Source organism: Schistocerca americana, chromosome 7 (assembly GCF_021461395.2).
Source record: "Schistocerca americana isolate TAMUIC-IGC-003095 chromosome 7, iqSchAmer2.1, whole genome shotgun sequence".
In the NCBI taxonomy this organism is placed as follows: domain Eukaryota; kingdom Metazoa; phylum Arthropoda; class Insecta; order Orthoptera; family Acrididae; genus Schistocerca; species Schistocerca americana.
The window spans coordinates 503,683,958-503,696,436 of record NC_060125.1 but is presented as its reverse complement, the minus strand read 5'-3'; positions in this window follow the sequence as shown (position 1 = coordinate 503,696,436).

Genomic DNA, 12,479 nt, shown 5'->3' with positions numbered 1-12,479 from the left:
ATCTGTATGATAACGTTGGGGAATGATGGCACAATTTTTATTTTGCTGCCATTCCTATCTACCTCATACCAACAACGAGGTATCAACAGTGCAGCCCAAGTAAATTTAGTTTAGGAAACCAATTAAAGTCCCGATTAGGAATTAACAAGGTGTTTTATGTTCGACATTTGTGTAAAAAGTTGAGTGTAAACTATTTTCGTGAATGAGAAAAATGTTTTATGAATTAGTGTTAAATCTTTGTTTGAATTCGCAATAGTAGTATTCGCAATAGAGAAACGCCCAACCTCTCATGTCCACCAACATAAGTGACGAAAGAATAACAGAACAATTAAAAAATATTAAGAAAGGGGCTAAAAGATTTCAATTTCAGATAGGAACAGGTGTACGGTAAGTTAGTTAAATGTCGGACATAACGCAAAAACTCCCCCCCCCCTTTTTGGTCTGATTATCATGGTATGCCATTGTCATAGGGAGCGTCATCCATTGCGCAATTATTTGCTTTGTGCATAAACAGTTAATACAATGAGTTTGAGTTAACTTACATTACAAGAGGATCCCTGTTGCGGTTTACCAAGACAAACGGAACGAGGTATGATGAAGGTAAAATATCATATACCTCTGATGCCCATAGAATAAATAATATAAAATAGCGAGTAATCTGTGGCAGATCGACTTTAGGAATAACAGAATTCAGAAAAAAAGCTGTAATTGCGAATACTATAAGTGGGGGTTAAATTTGCAATGTCATGTTGTTGGACTGCATGTATGAAGTTTCTTAGTGAAATGGGAAACATCTGTAACTTGGTGTTAACGAAAAGTTGCAAATTTATGCACATGTCATTCGATGTGACATATGTAATGATTTAAAACTCACGTTACAATTTCAAAACGCTGAATTAACGCCAATGTTGAATTTAAATACTCAAACGTCAGTCTTAAAGGTACTTCATACATTGCGTCATGGGGACAAGGTGCAGACTAAACTGTGGCTAAACAACACAGTAACATGTAACGTAAACCGCTTAGTGTGCCTGCAGAAATCCATCTGGGCAGAGGACACGAGTATAATGATTTCCATTGCCACACCGTCGGAATATTCCACTTTATTCCATAATCTATAATTTTCTTAACTGGGTCGTCTTAATATTCCATTTTATTCTAATCTATAATTTTCTTAACTGGGTATGTGGATCGCTTTCGGCAGCTTTTTTGTGTTGTACTTCGATCGAACAACACTCGACTTACACCACCACAAGTGAAATACTCATCGGCATTGACCTATAGGGATTTTGAGACATAAATATCTACAGATTTTGCATATTAATTTCTCTCAGTTATCGTTTTTACACACTCCAATAGCTAATGAAATAATGGCCTTACTTCAACGAAACCTAGCGTAGCTGTTTTCTACTATACCAACATATGACGCTAGTAGAGGGCCACTCTATGTTCTGGCCCAAATTGCTACCATCAGCACTTTTTCTCTGTTTCATATAACAGCTGATGTAATAGTGCATGCACATTATGCAGTGTCATTGGTGACACAAGTCAAGGTCAGCCAGAGGATGGGAATGGGAGTGAGGGGGGGGGGGGGGAGGAGGAGGTCTGCCACTGGGAATCAAGTTCCCTCCCGTCCATTTTACTCTTCAGTAACAGCCATCATTAGAGTTCTGTGTTCTGTAGTGAGAAGGCAGTACAGACTGAACTGTTATGAAAGATGTAGATTATGCAGTGACAAAATTTCTAATAATTCTGCTTGTTTCACTGTAGCATTTACAGTATCTACATGTTGTTATAAGCCATGAATAATGTATTGCTTTGGAGAGGACAGGGCTGGAGCCTCAGCTTTTAAAATTGAGTGGTATGGAGAACTGTCGAGAATAATTACTGATGGAGTTTCTAAACTTGGTAAGTATTTTCGAAGCAATTTAAAAATGTATCATAAATCATTTCTTCGTGGTACTCTGACGTTTTCTTTGAGACTAAAGCCATGGTAAGTACCAGCATGCAAAAGAATAATTTTTCCATCTTTGCCAAAGGGGATGGTGTACTTTCTCCTTTGTCATCAGTCCAACTTTTCGTAACAGAAAGACCAGCTTTCATACATGTTTCGTCAATCCAAACAATACTCTCTAAATTAGTGTCTAGGATTTCATGTAAAAAATCTGTATCGCAATGCGGCTATGTCTGCTAGTTCCATCACCATTTTACAGCCTGAAATAGTTCTGTATTTAAAACCGAGAGTCTGCAGAACCAGCCGAAAACGACGATTAGCTGCCTTCATAAAGTTCTCTCCCACGTAATGTCATATGAAGCTTATCTAATGTAAGCTGATGTCTGTGAGAATTGTATATGTGGCGCCGAATGGGGTCTATTACGAAAGGATCCAGATTTCTCTTTTTTCCCAATGTACGAAGACAACAGGTTCCTGCTACACTTCTATCCTTCTCTACTTTTCTTTACCAGTAAAAAGTATGGTCATTTCACCAACATTAACCATGAATGCAGTTTGCACAAATTCTTCAGTAATCAGTAAGAAATGCCCCATTTTTCGCCATCCTCTCAAAGCATTCTCGCACGTTGCACAATGGGAGTGAACTAACGACATGCTGTGGCAGTCTGGCAATGGCGAACAGTTCGTGCGTGACATTGAGTGCTCTAACTGGAGGAAACCAGCTCCTACTTGTGAAGTGTCAACCAACAAGTAATTTTAATCAGACTTTAGTAGCGTCCTTATGATGGAGGCAACAGACAGGACATTATAGAAGACGGGCAGCCACCCTAATCAATGACTACTTAACCGTTGCCCAAAACTCGAGGCTCGGACCAAGGAGAACCCATTTGCAGCCGAGCTAGATATTAACCAAGACTGAGATCAGCTATCTGGTGGGAAGACGGGGTGGTCCAAAGAGTGGCTGCATCATGGGAGTGCTGTTCACAATACTTTGATCATTGTTTGAGAGGGATAAGCTGGTGCATTGAAGTGCTGAATGTGCTGGACGCCTGCCGGGTACTTGTGCAGTTGGCAATTGGTCACCGTATCACTATCCAGTGATAGACTACAGTAGACATACACATCTCCCTCAAGTTAATGACTCCAGCCCATGAATGAATGGTGCTCTATCGGTAACTGGGATGAAAAACCTCACGCAGCTTGTAGCATATTTGCATTCTGCTATCACCATCTACTAATGAATACCAAGACTCGTTTAGCGAGGCAACGGTTTTCCGTGCTTCGATAGTATATTGGCCGTATTCCTGCCACCATGTCATTTTCTGTGGCCTGTTACGTGTGAGAGCAGAGCTAAACATGCATTGCCTTGGCTTCTGCAACCTGTAGAAAGCTACCCTATTTAACGTTGAAATGGTGAATGGTTTGCTGTACAGTGGTCCATTTAACCAATTTTACAATCAGTGATTTTTCACAATGATGCGTCTCCGAAACATGATATTTCATAAGGGTGTTTGGGCTGGGTGTACTCTTCAAATCGAGGAATTACATTGTACCTGATACCTCACAACTAGGTTTGGGATGGCTTTAAGGGAAAACTTGGAGACCCACATATTTTGTCATTTATTGTTTCATGTAATACATTGTATTAGTTATCGACAACATTAACATCACAATTTAAAAACTTATTAAAAGAATCAGAATTCTCACCAAAGCATGAACAGACTGAGATCATTTTTAAACAAACAACTTTAAAAATTGTACCATTAAGAGCAGGACTTGAAAATCGGAAGTACAGAGTTCCCAAAAACAAGAAAAGTCACATCAACTGGGCGTAGCTCCAAGCAGGTTCAACAAAAAATCTTATCACCCAAATGAATTACAATAACAGCTGTTAAATGTATGAACAAATTTTAAGCTTTTGTAACTGTTACAGAATCAGACAACATTCATCCAAACACGGGAATGATCAAAAACACACCACTGACTGTAGCTATTGCAAAGCCACTTAGTAAGAAGCCGCCTAATAAGAAAAATCCCTTAAGCAATATAATTCAGTCTCTCAAGCAGACCAACTGGCAAGGTACAAAATTTAAACATAAATACCCACCCGGGAATTCCAACCAAACATTAAGCTTAAATTTAACACTCCTTAAAATTACTAGGATTCACAAGTGACCATATCAGCGCCTGCTGATGTAATGACACAAACATACATACGAGTATCTACCACCTTGCCTCCCACACAGATCATGTTACAATTTATTCCATTCACAGAACCTATGACAGGTAATACACTTCCACGACGTATGGCCTAGAACACAAATTGCAATTAAAAACACTGACCAAATGGCCATGCACTCAATCACTCATAGGCGCCTTAATGTAATAGGTCCAATTCTGTATAACACAGACACGGCCTTACAATACTAAGTACTCAAAATAAGAAAACAACTCTTAACTCCACTCTGGTGCGAAGGAACCGTGACTCACAGAGCGTTATTGCCTCCAACCCATACACGCGATCGTCGAGGTGCCGTAAACCCTAAGTTTGCAGTGTAATTGGAAAACTTTCTGACCAGGCTGCACGCTACATCTGCCTGTATTCGTCTCACACGCCTCTGCAAATTCTTAGGCGAGCCGGCCAGGCTTGCACCTGACTGATTTAACCCTAAATCTCTTCTCGAGATCCGCGCGGGACGACTGGAGTCCCCCAGAAGCCACAACTTGACAGCCACGTCCCGCTCAACCGACTGATCCTACAGTCCCTGACAGACCAACCACACGCACACCTCGACCAAAGACCTTAGCTCGCGACACTCGATCGAATCGATATCGGCAACCTCAGTAGTTAGTCGCGCCAGTGAAATGCCTTATCGTCAAGATAGAGCCGCCACGGCTCAATACTCTTAACACAGAGGCATGTGACAAGCCCAGTGTCCGCACGACCTAGGAGAATATTTGGAAATGCACTGCGCTTGTGACCAGGCTCCTGTCAAATGTTCTGATAACACACGTCTTGACCAAGCAGCGCCAAATACAGTGTAACGATCTGTCAATGACGTGACACGCCAATTGTTGCATTCGTTGTGGCGGGCTTTAAAGTCTATTACCAACAAAGCTGCTGTCTCTAACGCAAATGTCATGTGTGCATTTTCTTCTTTTTTTGCGTCATCAGGCTTATGATTGGTTTGATGCAGCCTCTCTTGTGCCAACTGTTCATCTCAGAATAGCATCTCAGAGTAGCCTCGATTATTTGCTGAACGTATTTCAATTTCTGTTTCCCTCTACAGTTTTTACTCTGTACAGCTCCCACGACTACCGTGGAAGTTATTCTCTGACGTCAGTCATCCTGTCCCTTCTCTTGTCAGTGTTTTTCACATATTCTTTCCCTCACCAATTCTGGGGAGAACCTCCTTATTCCTTACCTTCTCAGTCCTCCCAGTTTTCAACATTCTTCTGTCGTATTACATCTCATGTGGTTCGATTCTCTTCTGTTCCGTTTTTATGTTTCACTATAGTACTATGCTATTCTTCCGAAAATTAAGACGTATGTTTGATACTAGTAGGCTTCTCTTGGCCAGGAATGCCCTTTTTGCCAGTGCTAGTCAGCTTTTAATGTTCTTCTCTGCTTCTTCTTATGTCCACTTTGCTGCGTCTGCCGTAGGTAATTTTACTGTGTACATAACAAAAGTCCTTAAATTCGTCTACTTCGTTGTTACCATTTATAATTTTTTCACTCTTCTCATTTCTGATACTCGTTACTTTCGTCTTTCTTCGATTTTATCTCACTCCATATTTTGCACTCGTTGGGTTCTTCATACCATTCAACATTTCCTGTAATTCTTCCTCACTTTCAGTTAGGATAGCAATGTCATCAGCGAAGTTCATCATTGATATCCTTTCACCTTGAATTTTAATCCCACTCTAGAACCTTTATTTTATTTCTGGCATTGATTCTTCGACGTACAGACTGAAAAGTAGGGGCGAAAGACTATATTTCTGTCCTACATCTTCCGTAATTTGAGCACTTTGATCTTGCCCTTCCGGTTTTATTATTTCCTGTTGGTTCTTGTACATATTATTATTACTTGTCTTTCACTATAGCCTACCCCTATTTTTCTCAGAGTTTCGAACATCTTGCACCATCTTACACTGTCGAACGCTTCTTCCATCATGACAAATCCTATGAACGTGTCCTGACTTTTCTTAGGTGTTGCTACCTTTATCAACTGCAACCTCAGAACTTCTTCTCTGGTGGCTTTATCTTTCCTAACGTCAAACTGACCGTCCTGTAATAGATCCTCAATTTTTTTCCACTCCTCTGTTTGTTGTCAGCAGCTTGGAACCATGAGCTGTTAAGCCGATTGTGCGTTAATTCTCGCACTTATCGGCTCCTGCAATCTTCACAATTGTGTGGATGATGTTCTTCTGAAAGTCTGATAGAATAGCGCCAGTTTCATACACTCCACACACCAACGTGAATAATTGCTTTGTTGCCACTTTCCCCAATGATTTTAGAAATTCCGATGGAATGTTATTTATCCCTTCTGCCTTATTTGATCTTAAGTCTTCGGAAGCGTTTTTAAATTCTGATTCTAATACTGGATCCCCTATCTCTTCCCTGTCGCCTCTTGTTTCTTCTTCTATCACGGTATCAGACCTCCCCATCAGAGGCTCTCCATGCACTATCCGCTCTTTCCTCTTCATTTAACAGAGGAATTCCCATTGCACTCTTAACGTTATCGGCCTTGCTTTTAATTTCACCGAAGGTTGTTTCTACTTTTCTCTATGCTGAAACAGCCTTTCCGACGATCGCCTCTTTTTCGATTCCTATTTATTTCATTCCTAGGTGATCTATATTTCTGTATACCTGAATTTCTCGGTACACTGTTGATCTTCCTTCTTTCGTCGATCAACTGAAGTATTTGTTGCTTTGCAGTTACCTTCCTGTACCTATGTTTTTCTTATAAACTTCTGTGGCTGCCTTCAACTGAACTGCCTATGAGCTATTCATTATCGCAGTATCCATAGTCTCAGAGAACTTCAAGCGTGTCTCTTCATTCCTTAGTACTTCCGTATCCCGTTTCTTTGCGCACTGATTCTTCTTCACTAGTCTCTTAGACTTCAGCGTACTCTTCATCATTACTAAATTTTGATCTGGGTCTATATCTGCTCCTGGATACTCCTTATAACTCAATACTTGATTTCGGAATTTCTGCCTGACCACGATGTAATCTAACTGATCTCTCCGTATCTCCCGGACATTTCCAAGTATACCTCGTCTTGTGATTCTTGAACAGGGTATTCGCTATTACTAGCTGAAATTTATTACAGAACTCAGTTAGTCTTTCTCCTCTCTCATTGCTTGTCCCAAGCCCATATTCTCCTGTAACCCTTTCTTCTACTCCTTCCCTTACAACTGCATTCCAGTCCCCATGACTATTAGATTTCATCTCCCTTTACGTACTGTATTACCCTTTCAATATTCTCATACACTTTCTCTATCTCTTCATCTTCTGCTTGCAACGTCAGCGTGTGTACCTGAACTATTGTTGTCGATGTTGGTCTGCTGTCGATTGTAATAACAACCCTGTAATTGAATTGTTCATAGTAACTCACTCTCTGTCTTACCTTCCCATTCATAACGAATCCTACTCCCATTATAGCGTTTTCCGCTGCTGATGACATTACCCTGTATTCGTCTCACCAAAAGTCCTTATCTTTTTTCCATTTTACTCCACTGACGCCCACTATATCTAGATTGAACATTAGCATTTCCCTTTCCAGATTTTCGGGCTTTCCTACCACGTTCAAGCTTCTGAAATTCCACGTCCCGATTGTAGAACGTTCTTTTTGTTGTTTATTCCATGTTTTTTTTCATGGTCACCTCCCCCTTGGCAGACCCCTACCTGCTGTCCGAATGCGGAACTAGGCAGGAACCTTTTGCCAAAGGAGAGATGATCATGATCTTTTTCAATTACCGTCTACATGTTCCGTGGGCAAACACTGTGTCTTTAATGCACTGGTTCCCATTACCTTCTACATCCCCATTCCGCTGATCATTGCTGAATCTCCCACCTTTTAGGGACACTTCCCCCCACTGGCAATAGAGTGCCCTGAAGCTCTATTCGCTCCTGTGCATAACGCGGTAGAAAATCAGCAGTAAGGGAGAGTGATGCTTCGTGACTGGTGGTTGTCCAGTGACCGATCTTCGAATCACAGGAAGCAATGCACACTTGAGACCACCGTTGTATTTTGCGCAGTTTTGGTAAATAATTTAAGTTATACCTTTTTTGTGATGTGTAACAACATATCAAAGCTATTTGGAAGATGTTGTTTATTCTTCAGTTACAGAATGTAGTGGTATGTGAAATTCTACATATTTTTGAAACTAGGTACATAACGTGTGTAATGTAAAGCCATACTTCGTTGATCGTGCACCATGTTGTACCTAGAAACGGAAGGAGGTTCTCCAACCTGGAATACTTGATATTTGCAGATGAACTGAGTTTCTTCAATGTCTTAACAATTTTAGCCTCTTGAAAATAGATATTCGTGTTAGTACCCGACAGTTTCTATTTAAAAATGAATTTAACTTATAATTGGTTCTTGATAATACTGATAGTTAATTTGATTTTATTTAATTAATGGTATGTGGTACATCTACATCTATACTCCGCAAGCCATCCAACGGTGTGTGGCGGAGGGCACTTTACGTGCCACTGTCATTACCTCCCTTTTCTGTTCCAGTCGTGTATGGTTCGCGGGAAGAACGACTGTCTGAAAGCCTCCGTGCGCGCTCGAATCTCTCTAATTTTACATTCGTGATCTCCTCGGGAGGTATAAGTAGGGGGAAGCAATATATTCGATACCTCATCCAGAAACGCACCCTCTCGAAACCTGGACAGCAAGCTACACCGCGATGCAGAACACCTCTCTTGCAGAGTCTGCCACTTGAGTTTGCTAAACATCTCCGTAACGCTATCACGCTTACCAAATAACCCTGTGACGAAACGCGCCGCTCTTCTTTGGATCTTCTCTATCTCCTCCGTCAACCCGATCTGGTACGGATCCCACACTGATGAGCAATACTCAAGTATAGGTCGAACGAGTTTTTGTAAGCCACCTCCTTTGTTGATGGACTACATTTTCTAAGAACTCTCCCAATGAATCTCAACCTGGTACCCGCCTTACCAACAATTAATTTTACATGATCATTCCACTTCAAATCGTTCCGCACGCATACTCCCAGATATTTTACAGAAGTAGCTGCTACCAGTGTTTGTTCCGCTATCATATAATCATACAATAAAGGATCTTTCTTTCCATGTATTCGCAATACATTACATTTGTCTATGTTAAGGGTCAGTTGCCACTCCCTGCACCAAGTGCCTATCCGCTGCAGATCTTCCTGCATTTCGCTACAATATTCTAATGCTGCAACTCCTCTGTATACTACAGCATCATCCGCGAAAAGCCGCATGGAACTTCCGACACTATCTACTAGGTCATTTATATACATTGTGAAAAGCAATGGTCCCATAACACTCCCCTGTGGCACGCCAGAGGTTACTTTAACGTCTGTAGACGTCTCTCCATTGATAGCATGCTGTGTTCTGTTTGCTAAAAACTCTCCAATCCAGCCACACAGCTGGTCTGATATTCCGTTGGCTCTTACTTTATCAGGCGACAGTGCGGAACTGTATCGAACGTCTTCCTGAAGTCAAGGAAAATAGCATCTACCTGGGAGCCTGTATCTAATATTTTCTGGGTCTCATGAACAAATAAAGCGAGTTGGGTCTCACACGATCGCTGTTTCCGGAATCCATGTTGATTCCTACAGAGTAGATTCTGGGTTTCCAAAAACGACATGATACGCGAGCAAAAAACATGTTCTAAAATTCTACAACAGATCGACGTCAGAGATATAGGTCTATAGTTTTGCGCATCTGCTCGACGACCCTTCTTGAAGACTGCGACTACCTGTGCTCTTTTCCAATCATTTGGAACCTTCCGTTCCTCTAGAGACTTGCGGTACACGGTTGTTAGAAGGGGGGCAAGTTCTTTCGCGTACTCTGTGTAGAATCGAATTGGTATCCCGTCAGGTCCAGTGGACTTTCCTCTGTTGAGTGATTCCAGTTGCTTTTCTATTCCTTGGACACTTATTTCGATGTCAGCCATTTTTTCGTTTGTGCGAGGATTTAGAGAAGGAACTGCAGTGCGGTCTTCCTCTGTGAAAAAGCTTTGGAAAAAGGTGTTTAGTATTTCAGCTTTACGCGTGTCATCCTCTGTTTCAATGCCATCATCATCCCGTAGTGTCTGGATATGCTGTTTCGAGCCACTTACTGATTTAACGTAAGACCAGAACTTCCTAGGATTTTCTGTCAAGTCGGTACATAGAATTTTACTTTCGAATTCACTGAACGCTTCACGCATAGCCCTCCTTGCGCTAACTTTCACATCGTTTAGCTTCTGTTTGTCTGAGAGGTTTTTGCTGCGTTTACACTTGGAGTGAAGCTCTCTTTGCTTTCGCAGTAGTTTCCTAACTTTTTTGTTGAACCACGGTGGGTTTTTCCCGTCCCTCACAGTTTTACTCGGCACGTACCTGTCTAAAACGCATTTTACGATTGCCTTGAACTTTTTCCATAAACAGTCAACATTGTCAGTGTCGGAACAGAGATTTTCGTTTTGATCTGTTAGGTAGTCTGAAATCTGCCGTCTATTACTCTTGCTAAACAGATAAACCTTCCTCCCTTTTTTTATATTCCTATTAACTTCCATATTCAGGGATACTGCAACGGCCTTATGATCACTGATTCCCTGTTCTGCACTTACAGAGTCGAAAAGTTCGGGTCTGTTTGTTATCAGTAGGTCCAAGATGTTATCTCCACGAGTCGGTTCTCTGTTTAATTGCTCGAGGTAATTTTCGGATAGTGCACTCAGTATAATGTCACTCGATGCTCTGTCCCTACCACCCGTCATAAACATCTGAGTGCCGGCCGCGGTGGTCTAGTGGTTCTAGGCGCGCAGTCCGGAACCGTGGGACTGCTACGGTCGCAGGTTCGAATCCTGCCTCGGGCATGGATGTGTGTTAGGTTTAAGTAGTTCTAAGTTCTAGGGGACTGATGACCACAGAAGTTAAGTCCCATAGTGCTCAGAGCCAAACATCTGAGTGTCCCAGTCTATATCTTGTAAATTGAAATCTCCACCTAAGACTATAACATGCTGAGAAAATGTATGTGAAATGTATTCCAAATTTTCTCTCAGTTGTTCTGCCACTAATGCTGCTGAGTCGGGAGGTCGGTAAAAGAAGCTCGGTTGTTGAGTGTAACCTCCACCCATAATAATTCACGGGTACTATCCACTTCTACTTCACTACAGGATAAACTACTACTAACAGCGACAAACACACCACCACCGGTTGCTTGCAATCTATCCTTTCTAAACACCGTCTGTGCCTTTGTAAAAATTTCGGCAGAATTTATCTCTGGCTTCAGCCAGCTTTCTGTACCTATAACGATTTCAGTTTCGGTGCTTTCTATCAGCGCTTGAAGTTCCGGTACTTTAGCAATGCAGCTTCGACAGTTTACAATTACAATACCAACTGCTGCTTGGCCCCCGCATGTCCTGACTTTGCCCCGCACCCTTTGAGGCTGCTGCCCTTTCTGTACTTGCCCGAGGCCATCTAACCTAAAAAACCGCCCAGTCCACGCCACACAACCCCTGCTACCCGTGTAGGGTAATAAAGTAATTGTTACGCGCTTAAATACGGTCCTGAGAAAATTTTCTTGATTGCAGCACTACCAAATTGCAATAGAACATTTATTCCTTAACACATAACCACGCTGCATTTTGCAACATTTATATTGCACAGCACACAAAAAGTGGATGCTCTCATTCAAAAACTGCATCAGAAAATCTATTATATTCTTATTATAGAGTTAGGTAGATGTAAAGTCTCACATGTGTTCCAATGTACAACATTCTCCGCTACTGAAAATGCGAAATAGACCGGAAAAATCTGCTCTAAAGACGAAAGCAGGAGTGAAATGTTAAACGTTCTTGTTGGAAGCGGAGGAGGCTTGCAAAAAATAAAAGAATATCAGTTCAAAAGTGTAACAAAAAGATCGCTATTAGACCTCCAAAAAGAAATCAAAGCACGTGTGATTATCCGACAATTAATTTTGATATCAATAAAATAAGAATTATGTTCCACGAACTACGATAGTTAAGTAGTTAGAACAAGAATTAGTAAAACTTCCTTTACTCTTACTATAAAAGTTTCACTGCCAGTGATGAGATGTGATGTAATTGAATATAATCTGAGAATACATCTTGTATTTCTTCCAACTTTACTAGTAATCTATTGTTTGTACCTGATACGAGGGTCAGATTTTGAATTTTTACAAGAACAGTGAGAGCAAAACATTATTGATAGAAATTATGTTATTCTTTCTCAAAATGCTCTTCTTTAAAAATTGATACACATTTTCGTTCATGCGAATCAGGTTTGAACTTGACTCCT